Source organism: Cynocephalus volans, chromosome 6 (genome assembly GCF_027409185.1).
Source record: "Cynocephalus volans isolate mCynVol1 chromosome 6, mCynVol1.pri, whole genome shotgun sequence".
Taxonomy (NCBI): domain Eukaryota; kingdom Metazoa; phylum Chordata; class Mammalia; order Dermoptera; family Cynocephalidae; genus Cynocephalus; species Cynocephalus volans.
The window spans coordinates 18843243-18862572 of NC_084465.1; the positions used below are offsets into that span (position 1 = coordinate 18843243).

At 42.1% G+C, this 19330-nt stretch overlaps 1 protein-coding gene across 2 annotated transcripts in view; it reads left to right on the forward strand.

Annotated features, from left to right (window-relative positions):
* The window catches only part of CREB3L2 (cAMP responsive element binding protein 3 like 2), a 127892-nt gene that overhangs the window by 15668 nt on the left and 92894 nt on the right, over positions 1-19330 (forward strand). Inside the window, exon 1 of one of the 2 annotated variants that reach the window (XM_063099933.1) lies at positions 14049-14197. The exons of the other annotated variant lie outside the window; for it this stretch is intronic. The gene's annotated coding sequence lies outside the window, so the exon portion shown is untranslated. Of the gene's footprint in view, positions 1-14048; positions 14198-19330 lie in introns of those variants that run through there. 2 annotated transcript variants of the gene reach the window in all.

The following is a 19330-nucleotide window of genomic DNA, read 5'->3' on the forward strand; positions in this document are numbered from 1 at the left end:
CAGGAGGGCTTTGGGAGGGAGCTGTTAGAAACTTGTGACTAAATCACCATCTCCCCTGGAGGTTATACATTTTTATTTAAGGCAAAAAAGAAAAAAAAGTCATTGCTGATAGTGGGGTTGAATGCAAAAGAGAGAAAATCCTTAGCTATGGAGTTTAACAAGTTTTAAGTTACCTTGTGGTTCTTTTCTATTGGGCTACATTTCTATAAAACAGTTTGCAGTTTTGGAGACTTTTTGATATCTGTGGTCTTCCATGAAATGTAGACACCTTTCATGGAGAAGTGTGTTCCTTGGTATTTGCCAACCGAAAGAAAAACATCCTGGTGGGTAGATTTTTGTTTTCCTCATTCTCCTTGCCCTTTTGAGAAACGATCACCTGAGCCAAATTTGCTTTTAGAGAAACAAAACAAAAAGCAACAACAAAAACCAACAAACATATCAAGATCACAAGCATATATATATATATTTTTTATATACATATATATATATATAATATATACATATGTCACTTGACTTGAAAATACAGTAATTTAAACATGTGGGGCCTGCTTATCTTATGAACCAAGAAGTCCTGAGCTAGGCCCTCCAAGAACAGTGCAGTGGTTGACCTGTGCCAGCAGAGCCCCCAATTTTTCTACCCTTTCATTCTGCCATCTTTAGCACAGAGAGCTTTGTCCTCATGACTGCAAAGCGACTGTTTCACCTCCTGCCTTACATCAGCCTCTCTGGTGGAACAAAGTGGGAGGGTGATGCAGAAAGGGGTAGAACCTATATTAGAAAAACCAAAAAAAAAAAAAAAAACCAAGGCTTTCTCTGAGGTCTCCAGCAGAATTCCTCTTAGGTTTCACTGGCCACCCCTACCTGTAAGAGAGGCCAGAAAGGTGAGTGTTTTAGCTGGATACCTTGCTATTGTGGACAAAATAGGTGTGTCTGATGGCAAGGAGGAAGGGCAGCATGGATATTGAATGGTCAGACAACGGTGTCTGCCACACCACAAAATGACATTTTCCCAACCCACAGTCACCTGTGAGATGGCTGAGAACAAATCCTTCACTTCACAGATAAGGGAACTGCTTTATTTCCTTCTACTTCTGCTTAGCATGCTGAAAACCTCACCTGGGCACACACCTAGGCTGGGCTGCTCACCCCCTGATCTGGAAACCATGCCCGGATGTGAGTGGGCTGAGAAGTCCCTTTCACCAGCGAGGAGAGTGGCAGGGAAATGGGCAGTGCATGTATGGGAATCAAAAGGCCTGATTATGCTTTCTCAGGAAAAGCAGCCGGCCAACAATAATTACTGGGCTGCCTCTGAGTGCGGAACCTGGAATCTGGCCTCCTGGAATGGTCACATAAGCCATGGAAGACTCGGCCCTGCCCTTGAGAAGTGAATGCCTAGCTTGGCCAATAGAACAGTTGCATGGGAGAGACAGAGCAGAGATGTACGCTGACAATGAAGAAAGCTATGTGGCAAACTGAGTAGCCAGGCCGGGAAGGTGGCGTGGAGGAGTTGGCTTTGACCAGGGGTCTGTAAAGTTCTGTTATTTGGTGGAGAGCAGTGGTGTGCAGAAATACTGTTTGAGAATAAGCGGCTTTGCCTGGCCGGAGCCATTTTATAACACCAGCCTGAAGCCTGGTTTATTTTCTTTAGAAGAGCAGCCTGAGAGTCAACAGTGTTTATAGACTCCTTGCTGTGTACACAGGGAGTATGAAGTTAGCCAGATCTATTGGAACATGTAGCAGTGTTCCTTTTGCATTTTTAATTTCGATCCCCTCCTCCCTTTCATCATCTCCTAGTACTGCCTGAAATGAAAGCCCTGACCTTTCATTTCTTCCCTTGCTTCTCTTGTTTAAGATTCTTTCTTTGGGGGCTCAGCCAGGCTCCTCAGTCCTGGACCTGTGTGCTAGCCAGTGCTCTGGAGGACATTCTCCACTTTGCCTTAGGGCCATGTGGTGGGGGAGGCAAAGATGAGGGGACTTTATGCCCCACAGTGGACCAAGTGGACTGTGTTTTGACCTTGAGAGTATCCGGGTATATTTGCTCAGGCTGCTACAACGAAATATCTTAGACTGGATGGCTTAAACAACAGACATTTATTTCTCACAGTTCTGGAGACTGGGATGTTCAAGATCAAGGTGCCAGCCAGTTCTGTTCCTGGCGAGGATGCTCTTCCTGGCTTGTAGATGGCCACCTTCTTGCTCTGTCCTCTTCTTATAAAGCTACTAATCCCGTCATGAAAGTCCCACCCTCATGACCTCATCTAACCCTCATTACGTCCCAAAGGCCCTGACTCCAAATACCATCACACTGGGGGTTAGGACTTCAAGAGAAGAATTTTGGGGGAGACACAATTCAGTTCATAGCATTGAGGGTTCACTAGCGTTTCATGATGCTCCCAAGTGACAGTGACAAATGGTGACTAGCACAATGTGTGTTCTACTGGAAAAAATGTGTAAGAGTTGGAAACCTGTAGAATGGGGGTTCTTATGCTGGGTCCATGGGCTCAAGTGGAACTGGGAACCTCCAGAAGTACTCTCCAGGACATTGTATGTGTAGTGTATATGTGCATCTTTCATCACGTTTTCAAAAGGTACGCATGACCCAGGCAGTGTCCTGGAAATTGAACCTCTAATGTGGAGGCTGAGAGGATACAGGTTTGTGCACAGCGGAGTCCACTACCAGCATCCTATGTGCAATGGCCAGGCCCCCTCCTACGCTGTCCTGTCCCCCAGAGCGTTCCAGAACAGCCCTGCTCCCTCTTGCTGCTGTGCACTAATCAGACTCTGACTGATGACAGGTGAGTTTACCATCCAAGAACAAAAGAGATCCCTTCACTGGAAGCTGCACTGTGCATCTGTACCTGAAAGCTAACCTCTTTTTTTTTTTTTTTTTTTTTTTGGAGAATACATGAAATGAGTGGCTGTCTTACATTGTAAGCCAGAAAAACCCTCTTGCTTATTAAAGACATTTCATAGTATTCTCAAGATCTGACTCAAAGTAGATGAAAGTTGAAGCCGACTTTTCTGACCATAAATGGAGGGTTCTGGTCCACATGTTCATTCATATTTGTTTGCCTGGCTGGTCATCCCGGTGCAACAGCCATTCCAGGCTAACTGATTTAAAGAGCAGCGGGGGGACTCATGGGAACACATTTTTGGTCTATGACTTTTTTCCTAGTCCATTTCTGCATGGTTGGAGTGTTTTCCAGCCCATGCTTAATTTTTTCTCCTCTACATCTTGGTCCTGCCACTCTGCTAATCCTTCTTTACACTCATTTTTAATTTTATTTGACCTTGTATTATATGTGTCCTTTAAGTCACTTAAATCCTTTTTGAAACATGGTTAACATAAGTCAATTTTAAATGCATAGACCATCATAGAATCTGGGCTTAGCCTAGGACTGGGTCACTCCTAACTCTGGCAGTCTCTGAAGGATACAGGAGGCATTTGCCAGTGTCCTGCCTTTTCACACCTGGGCTTCCTTTTCCCCATCTCCTCTCTGTCCCTCTCTTTCTTTTTTGTGTCCTTTGCTCTCCTCTTCCTCTTTTCCTGCAGGCTTTTCCCTTCTTTTCTGGGCTGTAACTCTGTTTCTGTTCTGAGAGCTTTGCTCAGCCCTGACAGGTGTGAAGACCTGACTGAGGCTTTGTAATTGGTCCTTAGATTCTCCTGCCTCATTGCAAGGACTTGGGTTCCCCAGCAGATGATGGCATTCCAGAGGTGTCACTTTAACAATGTGCTTTGTTAAGGGTGTTGAGGGGATTTTTGTCTGGCATTTGCAAACTGCAGAATTGACTTTCCACATATATGCAATAGCTGGGGTCACTTTGTGGAGTAACAGGAGGCAATGTATAAATAAAGAGCGGGAATAGTGAGAGGAACAGTCATTCTTACAGGTCACTGGGGGATTTTATTGATGGCAAGTGGAAAATTTGTTTTCTATTTTGCCTTTCCTACCCTCTTCTCCCCTTACCCCCCAGTTGAAATACTGAAAATCTCAGTTATATATTTTAGGATCCTGGCCCACTGGTTGGGGAAATGTGAAACTAGGTTTGCTATTTGCAGGTGTCTGTAGTGCTCGGGGTTAGCCTTGGCATCAGCAAGTCTTCTCTACCCCTTTCTGCAGTTGAATTTGTCTAGGCCTGCGGTGCTTCCCACCAATCTGAAACCTTTTTAACTGGCTGACCCCACCTCCGAGCTGCTCCAGGCCAGAGAGACCCACTGGAACTATGAGATTTCTTGCTTTTTGATATCTTGGCCCAGCAGCCTGCCTGCCCTTACTGTGCTTTGCCCGGTCAGCCTTGCAGTTTGCCCTGTCCTGATCCTGGGGGTAAAAGCAGGAAAATCAGGCTAAAACAAGTTTATGAGAAAATGGGTGAAACATGCTAGAGCTGGGACCCATTAGAACACAGATGACAGGTGCAAAGCACTGGTGTTTCTTCTTTCCTCACTGTTGCCTTTTGGAGACGCCCCTTTGAACACAGCTCTTTCCCCTAGCAAGCTCAGACTTGGCCCTAGTTCTTCTCTTATTAGGGCACTCCAGGCAGACATGGCTAATCCCTCAGATTTTGCACTTATGATACCAGTATTGAAAAATTTCTTTTTTCCCGAGTAGCATCATTTGCTACTCACATTGTGACTCTCAAGTTTTGTCCCACAACTTCTGAGTTCTCAGGTTACCTCCAAGATGCCATCACACCTATCTCATTCTGCCACTCTTGAATCTCTAGGTGCTCACAGGCAGTTGGTAAGACTAGTGCATGTGTCCCCTTTGAGATTTTCATTTATATCTCTCTTCCACAGATTTTAGCACGTCACCTGCCCCTCAAGCATAAGCAGGCCTCCTTTCCTGTCCTTCCTCATCACTCGCTGGAGAACAGTGGACAGGGTCATCCAGCTTCTTGACCCCCACTGTCCCTGCCTGACCAGTGTCTTATGTTCTTTTCCTACTCACCATTATTTGAAAATGGTGTGATGTCACTTACTAACCTTTCGATAGCAGCAGGGCTGATCATTACCACCTTCCTGGGCCATCTGTCATCTTTGTTTATTTCGGCTCAGGAGTCAGGCAGTTAATTGTGTGAAACTGGTCAGGGAGATCACAGAGAGAGGGAGGGACTAGAGGGACTCAGAAAGCTCAGGACCTGTTTAAAGGAAGCAGTAGCCACTCAGCTCCAACAGACCGTTGCCATACAGGAACCTGGGCCCAGTGTTGCTGGATTTTTTTGTGTGTAGTATCTCCTGCTTTTTAAAAGTTGCCCCCCACACCCTGCCAACAAATTAAAGAGAAAAAAATGAAGTATATATCTTATGTGCCATTCAGAGATAAGTTGTGGACTCTCCCCAAATGCACAGAAATATAACAAATGCTGTAACCTATGTAAACTGCACTGAGATCATCTAGGCCTAGGCATGTACTATGCTTTATCTGCATTTCATGAAAATACAGCTATTTCTGCAACCATCTGAAAGTAGAACTAGAAATCACATCAGGAACCAGAAATGACATCAGGACATTTTATTTGATTTTCAAGCTTATTTCTTCTGCTATAAAGTCTGTTTTAAGAGTGATTATTCTATCTGACCTTGATTTAAATTTTTTTTCTGCAGTGCCTTGAGATTAGAAAAAGGTGGCCAGAAATCAGGACATTTATGTTTTTGGGTTCATCGAGCTCTATACTCTCAGATTTAATTTTATCTTGGCCTCATTTGCTTCATTTGTAAAGTGAAATGGTAATTCCCATTGATTTCACAAAGTTGATATGAGGACTAAATGAGATTATTTATATGGAATCACTTCAGAAAAGGTTAAAAGTACTTCCCAGTTGAAAGGTATGGTTAAATCCAAATTATAAGGCATAGCTGGAGATCGCCTTTACATTTCTTTATATATAAAACAAAGCAAGATTTGTTGTCGTAATATATGATTATCTATCAATCATCCATTTATCACTTATCTCCTTCAACATGAAATTAATTGTCCAGGCCTTTCTCAAATTGCTACTAATTATTTGGTTATGTGCCCAGTGGGCTATACTGAGATTCTTTCCAGAGTCACTGTTTATCATTCCTTTTTCTGAACTCCCATAAGTATTATCTGTCCCCAGTTTTATTCTATAATCACTGTGTTGTTGCATAACCATTTCATATGTGAGCTCTGGGTCTCTAAGGAGACAGATGTGGAGATGCTGCTGATTCAATAGCTTTTGCCACCTAAGCATTTGATTTTTGGATCATCTGGACTAAAATACTCAGGCAGGGTTAAATGTTAATCTTGCTTTGTCCCTTTTGCTTGATTTTGAGAAGCTCTGCAGCCCATTTCCATGCAGCCTTCCACTGTGGATGGGAGGTAGTATAAGGGGGAAGGAAACTGGCAAGAATACAGGAGGCAGTGGGGCAGGGGCGACGTTCAAGTTGGAAGCTCAGGGAGTGTCTGTAGACCTGAACTTCCCGCTGCAGCCTTCATTTTAAAGGAATAAAGGGAAGTCTCCCTTTCCAATCCCCAGCTCCCGCATCATTTGCCTTTGCATCCTTTGTTTGTGGGTGGTTGGTTGGGTGGGTTGGTGTATACATACAAGAAGACTGAGTGCTGCAGGCTGCACAGCTTATGACATTTATGATTTCATCAGTCTCCACCCTCCAACCTCTCCTACTCCCCGGTCAGGGCTTATGGAAGCTGAGACATTCTCGCTCATTGCTTTGGCTGCACATTTGAATTACTTGGGGAAATTTTTTAAAATGCTGAGGCTTGAACCCTACTCAAGGCTGACCAAATCAAAATTCCTGGAGATGGGACATAGGAATTTTTAAAATAGTCCCCAGATTGGATTTGTATTTATACCAAGGTCTGCAATTTACTTTGTAATGCATAAAAAAATAGAGTGATGGATGAATGTATCAGTGGATAGACTTATGATAAGCAAGAACAATGAAATGTTAATGATCGAATCTAGCTGGTAGACATACACAGTATTCATTATAAAATTCTTTCAACTTTGCTCCAATTTACATTTATCAAATTAGAATGTTGGGGAAAAAAACACAACCACTTCTCCAGGTGATTGTAGCATGCAGATGGATTTGAGGATCATTGGACTAATGGATAAAATAGTGCGAACCACCGCATTGAGATGCTTTGAGCAGGGAATTTGGGGCTGATGCCATTCAAAGGTTGAGAGTTAAGATGAGTGGAGAGAAACTGCATCCGTTCTGTGGGGAAAGGGTCGGGTCAGGTGTTAGCACATGCCCGGTGGCTGGGTGGCCATATATTTTATAAAGCAACCCCAAAAAAGGTCCAGAGAGAAAGTGGGTAAGAGCAAACTCTTGGCTGATAAAATATTCATGTTGAACCCAAAACTTACTTGATTAATCAGAATTCTGAGTACCATTGATTCACATATTAGCAAAGAGAAAGGAGATGTTTTTAAAAGATGCTGATTCCTTAATCAAAGGTGATATCTGTGGAACATGTGCTTCTTCCATATGGGAGCAGACTTTCAGAGCAGGAGAAACCAGTGACGGTCACCCCGCCCTGCCTCCCACTCAGTGTCTTTCCCAGAGGCTGTGCTGAATTGCATTTGATTCTTGCAGCTGGATGGAATGATTCTAAGGTCACTGTTTTGAAGGCAAAACCACTTTTAATTCCAGCAAATGAGTGTAGTTGAAAACAGTTTTCCTAAGAGAAAAATAAAAGCTGTATTATGCAAAGCCTGATTGCCTCTCTTTTTCCTGCTGTTTTAAAATTGGTGCTGAGGCCATGGGAGATGAAGAGAAACGCGTTGTGCGCTGCTTGTATTTTTCTTCTCACGGAGTCACGGGTCCTGGTCCTTCCTGAAATGCAGGTTCTTTCTAACTTCCTGGCTCCTCAAACTTCATTCTGCTTTTAAGAAGTACAGAAGCAAAGGCCCTTGTGTCCTGCTTGTGACAGTGGGGAGCAAATGACAAAGGCCTTTGAAGGGAGGGAGAAGGGGAGAGTCCTGCAGATGTGAGGTGACAGTGTGACAGCCCAGCCAGGAGCTGCAGCCAGCTCACTGCAGAGGCCTCCGTATGGGACTCATTTGTGGGTTCTGGAAAAGAAATACCCTGCTGATTATGAGTAACTCTACGCCCCTTTCTGAGAGCCTCTTGGGCTCACAGAGAACTCAGTCTTTTTTCCCGGACTTTTTGGAGCTTTGATATGGATTCAATTCCTGCTGAGTTCTATATAACGACTGGCCTTGTAGAGCTTGATGTGTAACTTTCTTTATCAGTTTCTACACCTGTAAAATACAGCGATAAAGATTATTCTCCAAGCTCTTTTGCTTTTATAGTAACTAATATTTTTATAATGCTTTAAAGTTTGTAAAACACGTTCATATACATTATCTGCTTTGATTCAGACAACCTTCTAAAACAGTCTGAGCATCTCAAGGCTCGAAGCTGAAATGTCATCTTTTCCCACTCTGTAACATTTCCTTGGGCAATTTTTATGACTTTAATTACAGTTTATATTATGATGGGCCCATAATTTATATTTTTAGCCTGGATCTCTCTTCACGACCAGATTATTCAGTTGCCAGCTTGTCTCTCCACTGGGCTGTCTCAAAGGTTGCTCAACTAAGTATGTCCAAGCCTGAATTATGATGCTTCTCTGCTCCAAGCTCAACCCCAAACCTATTTCCTATCTCATTGAATAGTGCAAGTGGGCAGACCAGGCTCCTAGGAGCCAGCCTTGACATCATCCTCTCCCTAACACCTCATTCAATTTGTCACTCAGTCCTATGGACCTTTCCTCCTAAATGTCCTACCTCCGTCTTCTTTCCATCTCCTTGGTCACCTCATTAGGACGAAGCTCCCCCCAGGACTACTGCAGTAGCCTGTTCACTCTCACATCTATTCTGTCCTCTCTCTCCTTCCTATCACTCCCAAATTTAGGAGACATCTTTTCAAAATGTAAATCTGGTTATGTCACTGTCATTCCTTAAACCCCTTATTGGCTTTATATTGCTGTGATAATAACACAATCCCTAGCAAGGCCTGTAGCACCCTCTGTGGTTGGACCACTGTATTGCTCTTCCCTGGCCATGTGTGCTCTAGCCATGAAAGCCCCCTTCCCCTTTTTAAGTTCTCTGAACCCATTGCTTCCTGCCACAGGGCTTTGCACATGCTGTTCTCTCTGTTGGAACACTATTCCTCCCCCCTTCCCTTTGCCTTGTTAACTGATGCTTATCCTTCAGATTGGGCTCAAGCCTTAAGGAAACTCCTCCTGCTCTTAGAGATCTGGTTTCCTTTATTTCAGAGACTAATAGCATTTCATATTTTTTGGTTTATTATTTTGATTATTTGATTGAATATTTTTTCCCAGTAGTATAGTTGTATAGTTGTAATAGAGCAAGGATCTGGTCACTTTTCATCTCCATTGTACTCCAGGACCCAGCTCTCAGAAATATTTATTGAGTGAATGAAACCAGTGGGGTAGATAGGACAAGTATTTTTATTCATATGTTTTTACTCAAGGAGATGGATTTTTTTTTTTTTAAAGAAGCAGATGCTTGACATTATTTCTTTTATTTCTAATTTTATAATATGGATATTTCTGCCTCAAATAGGTTCCTTCTTTCATCATTTCTCATTCCTAGTTGGTTCCAGATTTTCCCCAACAGAGTCAATGATGAGCAATCATTGGGTTGGAAACGTTCCCCAGAACATGCAATGCCAACTCATAAAATGTTTTAAGATTGTTGGAAATCTTGTGAAAACTTGCATGGCTAACCACTGGAGACTTCAACTGTGAATATGGATGGGGGAGTCATTAATTAGGAGCTCTGTGTAGATAATTGATTAAACAATGCAAGTAGGTTTTTAAGAGGAGAGTTTTAAGGCTAAGCTGTAAAACTGTGACTGACAAAGTTCCCTCTTGCCATTCTCACTTTTTGCCTGCATGGCATTAGGCATTAGTATCTCAGACCCATAATATTAAGTCTCTGGGCATAATAACTTATCTAGTGCCAGATGGGCCCTATGCTACTACTTTCTTGACTTTAGGACATCTCTTGTTATCTTTTGTCACTTACTCCCTCTGAGGACCACAGTAGACTCTAACTTCCAGGTGTGCTTTCTTCCAGTTCCCAAGGGCCACGAGGCTCTCCAGTGTGTTCAAGGAGAATAGGCACCTGTGGGTCATTGTTTAGGAAACTGTGTTCTCTGCTGTAGTACTAAGACTATTTAAACTTCATCAACTTTGAGCACACACCCGCTGTGAGCTTGTAAATTCCCCTTGACCCAAGTCTTCCACACAAGCTGGAAAAGAGATCTCTATGACTAAGTTGAGGGATTCAAACCATTTTAGTTTTTCATGTTGGCTCATTTCTCCCAATTTTCTGGTGTGGGTTTTGTGTGTGTGTGTGTGTGTGTGTGTGTGTGTGTGTGTGTGTGTGTTTTCTCTCATGTATGGTATAAATATTTTCATAAAGGCTCTGTAGCTTCTTTCCAATGTTGGGATTTGGGGACAGTTTCCAAATCAAACCGGGAGGACTCTGTTACCAGAGTGTCCATATGGGTGCTTGCTGCTGTGAAAATGCTCCCTGTGTTGATTGATCCACAGTGTGTTTATCAGTGAATATCGCAGATATGTTGGTGTTTAGTTCCGTTAGATGACTATGGAATTCAAAATAAGAAACTTGTCCTTATTCTAGATTCATTGTTTTTCTAATCAAGAAAAAGTACTGTTATTGTTCATTACAGAAAGAATATTACCCCATTACAGAAATTGGAAAACAAGTAAGAAAGATAGCTTTCAAAAACTTATTATCCACTTCCCTCAGCCACAGTTGATTAGTGTTGCATTAGCATTTGGGCATTTTGCTATGAATTTTTTTTTTTTTAATTAAAACATAGTTGATTGTACATATCCATGGGGTATGGAGTTGAATAACAATACCTGTGTGCAATATGTTATGCTCAAATCAGGATAATTAGTATATTCAACATTATATAATATAGTCATGTTTTATGGCCCTTATCCAGTTCCTCCCTTCCTCCCCTGCTTCTGTCCTCTCATAACCTCAATTCTGTTCTCTCTTTTTGAAAATTCAATGTATCATTCTGATTGTTGTATCTTTCTGTTTTTTTTTTTAATATATATATGTGTTTATGTTTTATTAGCCCCCACTTATGAGTGAGGACACGTGGTGTTTCTCTTTCTGTGCCTGGCTTATTTTACTTAACATTTTCTCTAAGTTCATCCAAGTTGCTGAGAATGGCAGCATTTCATTCTTTTTTATGGCAGAGTAGTATTCCCTTGTGTAGATATACCACATTTTCCTTACCCAGTCATCCAACGATGGACATTTAGGTTGGTTCCAACTCTTGGCTGTTGTAAATAGAGCTGAGGTGAACATGGGCATGCAAGTATTCCTTCAATGTGACTTGCATTTCTTTAAGTATGTACCCAGCATCCTATGGCAGTTCTATCTGTAGTTGTTTGAGGAACCTCCATACCGTTTTCCCTAATGGATGCACCAATTTGAATATTTCTGTTGCATAGCTATAATTTATATTCTTTATATAACCATTGTGTCATGCTCCCTTATATTCAATGATGGATATTTTTCCTATTTTAATATTTATCCATCACTTTTTAATGGCTGTGTATTATTCATTGCATGTATATTTTGTAGTTTCTTAACTGATATCCAATTATTAGAATTTTAAATTGTTTTCCATGTTTTCTTCTTTTAAATAGGTTGGCTTAATTTTTAATTAATAATTTTAGAAAGATGAATAAGAGCCAGAATATGCATTAGAAATAGTCTATGGCTTTTTGTGACTATCTAGAGAAGTCCATGATTAAGGTAAGAATATATGATAAGGTGGTTTGCAATGGAGAAAGAAATCCAGGGCACTAGGACTACACAGAGTAAGGACCTGAGTTCTGTATGCACTAACCCATCACAGCATTGGCACAAAAAAAGTGAGTTCTGCAGTGTTCTCAGCTCCCTTTAGTGTCTTGCATAGCAACTGATATGTCCCCTTCCCCTGTTTTTTTTTTTTTTTTAACATAACTCAAACTCTGGGACTAAGTAGACAGCTTTGTATAGACTTGATTTTTTTTTTTTTTTTTTTAAATTTGTGTGTATCTCTCAGTATTTGTGCTAACTTAATTTAGGGCTAAGTTTTTATGAATGTTGGATGCATGCTGTCCTCTGGGCTTTTTAAAATTATGGATATTCTTGAGTATCTCCCACTGAGGCACACAGTTGGAAAGTAACTGTGGTATAGGTGGTTGTACACTGCTTGAACAGTTCTTCTGTGAGCTGAAGAAATAGCTGGAGGAGAAATCTGTTCTTAGAACAAGGCACATGCTGTTGGTTCCAGACATTCTTTTTGCTGGAGGATACAAAGTGGTGTTTAACGGCTGCTGGCCCCACGCCCACTCTCCTGCCCTGTGGAATGTGCTCTGTCTGGGCCACACTCCCAGTCATCAAGGCAGTTACTGTGGGGAGGGGAGAGGCCAGCTCCCCAGTTCCCAGGCCTGAGCTTTTCCTGCAAAAAGGAGGAATCTGTTTGGAAGACCTTGGGTTTCCCACCTGGCCCCGCCCGCCAGTCCATAAACTGTCCTGCTGCCTACAGAAGGCTGCTCCTTCTTTCTTACAGTTGCTGTTTCTTCATGGCAAGTGCTTCACTCTGAATGTAAAGTTAAGAAACATAGTTTATACAAATTTATAAGAAACTTTGTTTGGTAGAGAGGCGTTGCCCTGTTCTCCTATTAAAAGACGTGATACATGGGTTGATTCCAATTTCTGTGGTTTTTGGCACATGCCATCTTTCTGAAATGGTTTCTCTGTGTTTTATATAAAAGGAAGAGAGAAAAAGAAAATTCTAAAACAAAACAGCTTATTCTTTGGGATTCTATTTGGGCAGTTTAAGTGGGGATATCATGATATAGTCTGTCTTTTCTCATATCAATAAAAAAAATAATAACAACTTGGGTGAATTATCTCCTTTAACTCTCACAGTCAGCCCTTTGAGTTAGATACCATTTTTGGCTTCATTTTACAGATGAGGAGACTAAGGCTTGAAAAGGTTAAGTAACTTGTCCCTTAGATGGTATCCCAGTGTAGGCAGCCTGAATCCAGAGCTGGATGAGCTTCTAACACCCCATAACAGTGCCTTCAAGGTCAGCAGGAGGAACTTATTGGGCAAATGAAAATAACCTGAGCCCCATGGAAGTGTTTGCTTCTTAAGCTGGAGCTAATATGTATTTTTTTCCTTAAACTTTTTACGGTGAAAAATTTCAAACCTGAGAAAAGTCGTAAAAATAGTACAGTGAAGACATATATCCTTCGACTAAATTTGCCAATTGCTAGTATTTTACCATATTAGCTTATTTCCCTGGCTTTCTGCATATATGTGTATGTGGGTATTTTGTGGGGTTTTTTTTTTTTGGATGACCTTTTGAAAGTTAATTGAGACATTATGACATTTCATCTCTAAATACTTCAGCAGGTATCATTGAGGAACAAAGACATTCTCCTAAACAACCTGAACAGAAATCATAATGCTCAAAAAATTTTTACATTGATATCCTGCTATTATCTAATACATCCAAGTTCAAATTGCCTTAATCATCCCAAAAATGTACTTTATAGCTGCCTTTCTTTTTGATCCAACATCCAATCAAAGATCAAACATTGCTTTTATGATTTGTAATCTTGACATTAAGCACATTCTCTTCTCAGGCTAGGAACAGTTTGCTTTGGCTTAACTAGAAAGACCAAGAATTTTGCTGTGGTTCCAGATTTTAGCCCTCTGTCCCTCCTGACTAGGCAGCCCCAGTGTCCTTACTTGACACATGTTGTTTTATTAGGTACCACATCTTCTTTCTTCCTTCTCTCTTTTCTGCTCTACTTTTTACTTAACCATTTTTTTCTTTCTTTCTGTTTTTCCTTTTTCATTTTCTTTTTTCTTTCAGGTCTCTTTTCTCCCTCCTTTTCCCCGGCTCCTTATAATATACACAGACTTGTTCTTCCGTGCTGTAATCGTTTTATACTACAAGTTGGAAATTGATGGAGTGGCAGGTGGGAGCCGCCAAATTGGATTCACTTATGGGTTGGGACAGAGCCCTGGTCATGGGATGGAAGGGGGTGCACTGAGCGACTGACCTAGCCGTGGACCCTGTTGGAGGAGGCTCAGCTGGTTTGACACACATGAACCTGAGAGGAGGTAAGAGGAGCCAGCTCCGGTCCAGGGAAATGTCCACAGTGGAGGACAGGGAAGGGATGGAGGGTGGTGACAGGATGGGGAGAAATGGCACTGTGGTGTAAGAGTATGGACATGAAAGTCAGAAAAACAGGTTAAAATAGCAAGTCTTTACTGACTAGCTGTGTGATCTGGGAAGTTATTTAACTGTCTAAGCTTTGTGTTCTTCACCCACAAAGGGAAAGGGTAGCTAGCATCTACCTTGCAGCATTGTGTCGAGGATTAGGGACAATACATGTTAAAGCAGAGATCCTGGCCCACAGCTGGTGCTCAGTAGCTGTTTGGTATTTACACGGTTCCCCAACAAGTGGTTTGGGCATCACAGTAAGGGGAGTCCCAGGTAGGCAACGACTAGAAGTTCATACAGGTGGCCAACGTGAGGCCAACCTGTCGGGGGGGTAGAGGAAGGACCTTTGGGATGGAGTTCAGGGCAAGCCTGCTTTACAGGGAGGGAAACTTGTAGGTAGGTTCCAGTAACCAACAGCAGGGCAAAACTCCAGTGAGAAGGCATGGGGCTTGACGCCTGGAAGAGAATCCAAGGACCAGAGCCAAACTGTCCCATCAGGATCAAGTGAATAGCAAGGGCAACTTGCTGCTGTGGAGCATCTCTTGTTTTGAATTAGCATTAGGGAGGAACCGGGTTGGGGGGTAGTGACTGTGGGAGGAGGGCTGGTACTCTAGCTAAGCCTGCCATTTATTCTCTTTTTAGATCTGCTAGTGGTGTGATGACGATGATTACATTCCAGAGGCTCTTTCTTGCTGTGTTGTTGGCTTGAAGTTAGGTAAATTGTCACTAGGTAAATGATAATACCTTGAGATGAGCTCAGAGCCCAAACTACTGGTCTTATCTATATTCACTACCCTTCCATCTTAGCCTGCTCAGGCTGCTGTAACAAAGTACTATAGACTAGGTGGCTTAACCCACAGACAGCTCTGGAGACTGCAAGTATGAGGTCAGGGTGCCAGCAAGGTTGGGTTGAAATCTTACTTCCTGGCTTGCGAATGGCTACCTTCCTGCTGTGTCCTCGCATGGCAGAAAGAAAGAGAGAGAAAGCGAGAGCGAGAGAGCGAGTATGTATGAGCGCTTCTTTCTGATTTCTTCTTATAAGGGCACTAATCCCATTATGAGGATCCTACCCTCATAACCTCATCTAAGCCTAATTACCTCCCAAAGGCCCCATCTCCAAATATCATCACATTGGGGGTTAGAGCTTTAACATATGAATTTGGGGGGACATAAACATTTATTCTGTGACACCCTACTTTCATGCCCCATTCCCAGACACTTGGGAATCCATCTGTAATGGGAGTGTTACTTTGAGGAGTGTGCTATTGAGTGTTGTTATATGGAAGCAGAGACACGATTCAGAACTACAGTTCTAGCAGCTTATCAGTGAGACGTGCAGGGGAGCTCTAATGATCTCTGATATTACATAGGTCCTTTTGTTCTACCTTCAGTTTTTCTTTTTCTAATTTCCTTATTTTTACTTATTTTTTTATTCTAGAGGCATGAAACCGAGGCAAAATATATTATTGCTAGTTCTCGGTAAAAATCTCCAAGTTAAATTTTCTACAGCCCAAAGTGCAGCGTTCTTTCCCTTCTCTCCAAAAGATTAGCTTGTTTCAAACTTTTCCTCTTCTAGAATCAACACATGCTTCCTTAAATATTCACATTCAACACCAAGGATAGAGCCCCTACTTTCCCCTAAGCATTGGTGTGCCACTGTATTTCCAGTTGTCTTTGTTGACAGAATTTACTTTTGTTTTTACCTGTTTTCTGAAAGTATTATATTACCATCCAGGCTTATTAGGTTATAGTTTTCTTTTTTTTTCTTTTTTTTTTTTTTTTTGAGTATTTAAGCAAGCTATATAATCAGAATAACATATAATCTGTTTTACAAATTATACCATAATTCCTATTAGCATATAATTTAGGAAGATGCAACTGGTCCTTATTTTTCCACTTTCTGGAAGAATATCATGGCTGTTCACATTTGCACCTCCTTTCTCTGATCTATATCTTCTTTGGCTCCGCTGTCTTGGTTTCCCTCCCGACCCCTGCTCCCCTAAGTCCCTGATCCCATCAGTGGACATCAAGTTCCTTCCTTGGAGACCAGAGATTCTCAACCTGTGCTCCATGGGACAGCAGCAGCACATGAGAACTTGTTAGAAATACATGTTCTTGGGCCCCACCCCAGACCTACTGAGTTATAAACTCTAGGAGTGAGATGCAGCCACTTGTGTTTTAATAAACTCTCCAGATGATTCTGATACACCCTAAAGTTTAAGAATTCCTGCCCTAGACTAGAAGGCTAGATTCAGTGCTTTTATCTCCCAATTGCCTATTTTGGCATAAATAACAACACTTTATTTTGCTCTTCCTCAGATATAGAATCAAATAGTTTTAAGTGGAGTGAGATTTTGACTGGAGATCACCCTGGTCAGTTCACTTTAGCATAGAAGAGAGCTTGTGACGTGCACCAAATCTTTGCAGGCAGTGTTTAGCTGGGAACCTAGAGCCTCCTATTTCTGGCTTCTTGCTCGTGACCTGGGCCATGCCACTTCTCTAAGACCGTTTACACATGATTTCCTGAGACAAGCATTCTTCGTAAGGTGCCCTGAAGAAAAATATTCCAGAAGAACCAATAGCACTGACTTTATTATCTGTGGGTTCTCTTAACGTTTTAATAATATTCTATTATTTCAGACATAGTTTCCAAAGCCTCAAAGTCAAGTGACTTTTGGCACTGTTTTGATTTAATTATTCCAGGGGGAAAAAACCTGAACATTTAAACTAGCAAAATTCCACATATTTCTGTCTTTTTTTCCCATCTTACAATGAAAGTAAACATATATATATATGTTTGTGTGCATCTGTGTGTATTCTATGTGCTTGAAAGACAGAGGGAGGAAAGACTAAATTTCTGTGTATAGGGAAATTGTAAATAATATGAGGAAGGAGTGATTACTGGAGTTGGCAACAGTTTGAGCTTGTTTGAGCAATTGTGGGGCCCAGGTCACCATAGTGTCCCTTGATCTAACTCTGGCTTTGTAGATAGTGGCATCGAAAGCGTCATCAGGTGGGTAGTTTCCTTATCTATTGCTGTGGATTGAATGTCCCCCCCAAACTTGTTCAGGCTTAAATTGTGTCCCCCAAAGTTCCAGGTATTAGAAACTTAATCCCCACTTTGACAGTGTCAGGAGGGTGGGAAATCCTATCATGGTAATTTAAAGGTGTGGCCTTGAAGAGGTGATTAAGTTGATGGTTTAATGGTGGATATGGGCGTGGTTTTGAGGGCTGTAAAAGGAGAGCACATGAGAAGTTCTATCTCTCTCTGTTCTGTCATTTTCTGCCATGTGAGACCCCTGCATTGCTGTAAAGCCACAACCAAAGAAGACCCTCATCAGATATGTTCCCTGGACTTTGGACTTCCCAGTCTCTGAAATCATAAGCAATAAATTTCATTTTCTTACAAATTGCTCAGTTCCAGGTATTTTTGTTATAAGCAACAGAAATGAACTAATACAGAAAATTGGTGCCAGGAGTGGGATGTTGCTTATAACAAGTACTTGAAAATGTGGAAACGACTTTGGAACTGGGTGTTGAGGAGAGGCTGAAGGAATTTGGAGGAAGAGACTAGAAAAAGCCTAGATGCTGGTGAAAGTTTAGAGGACAAGAAAACCAGGGAAAGTTTAGAATGTTTTAGAGACTGGATAAATGGTGGTGACCAGAACTCTTATGGAAATATGCACTGTAAAGACCATCCTAAGGAGGTCTCAGATAGAAATAAGGAGTTTGTTGGAAACCGGGGCAAAGATCACCCTTGCTATGAACTGGCAAGGAACTTGTCTGCATTCTGTTCATGCCCAGAAGTTTTATGGAATGTGGAACTTCAAGGTGCTGAACCAAGGTATTTGTGGAAGAAATTTCTAAGTAGCAAAGCATTAGGAACCTGCATGACTACTTTTAACATCTTATGCTGAGTTATGATGGCAAAGGCATGACATAAATCAAGAATTTAAAAGGGAAGAAGAGCATAAAGATTTGGAAAATTTGCAGCCTGGCCATGTGGTAGAGAAGCAGAGAGCGTTTTCAGGAGAGCAATTCAATGGTATAGTCCAACAACTGTTTGCTAAGGAGATTAGTACAGAAGAAAGGCATTATCAAGAGAAGGGAAAAAAGACCTTGAAGGCAGTTCAGAGATCTTAGCAGCTGCCTTTCCATTACGAGCCCAGAGGCCTAGGGAGACAGAATGGTCTTGAGAAACAGACCTGAGGCACCCTCCATGGGCTCGCTGCCCAGGGTAACCTTGGGAAGCTGCTCCCCACACCAGCACCCCAGCTGCTTTAGCTGCTCCAGCCATGGCTAAATTGGCCTCAGGTGTGGCTGGACCTGCAGCCTTGGAATATACAAGCAGGAAGCCTTTATGGCGTCCGTGTGGTGTTAAGTCGTCTGCAGGCTTGCAGAATGCCAGTATTATGGAGGCTTGGGAGCCTCCACCCCAATTTCAAAGGATGTATGGAAAATCCTAGAGGCCCAGGAAGAGATCTGTCACAGGGGTGGAGTCACTGCATAGAGCCTTTGCTAGAGCAATGCCAAGAGGAAATGTGGGGTTGGAGTTGAAGCAGAAAAACCCCACCAAGGCCATGGCTAGTGGAGCCATGGAAGTGGGACCACAGGGCAGTTCCAGAACTGTGGAGCTACCAGAGTGCAACACCAGCCTGGGAAAGCTGAAGCATGGCCTCAGACCAGGAAAGCCTTAGAAGTGGAGGTATCTGAGGACTTTGGGACCCACCCCCAAGACCAACGTGCAGAGGGTGTCAAACATAGAGTCAAGGTACATGATTCACCAGCTGTAAGATTTAATGCCTGCTCTGCTGCATTTCAGACTTGTTTGGGACATGTTACACTTTTCTTTTGGCCTATTTCTCCCTTTTGGAATGGGAATATGTACCCTATGCTTGCTCCACCATTATATATTAGAAGTAGATAACTTGTTTTGATCTCACACATGGGACTTTGAACTTTGGACTTCTAAGTTGAAACAAGTTAAGACCTTGGGGACAAAATGAATGTATTTGTATGTGAAAAGGACA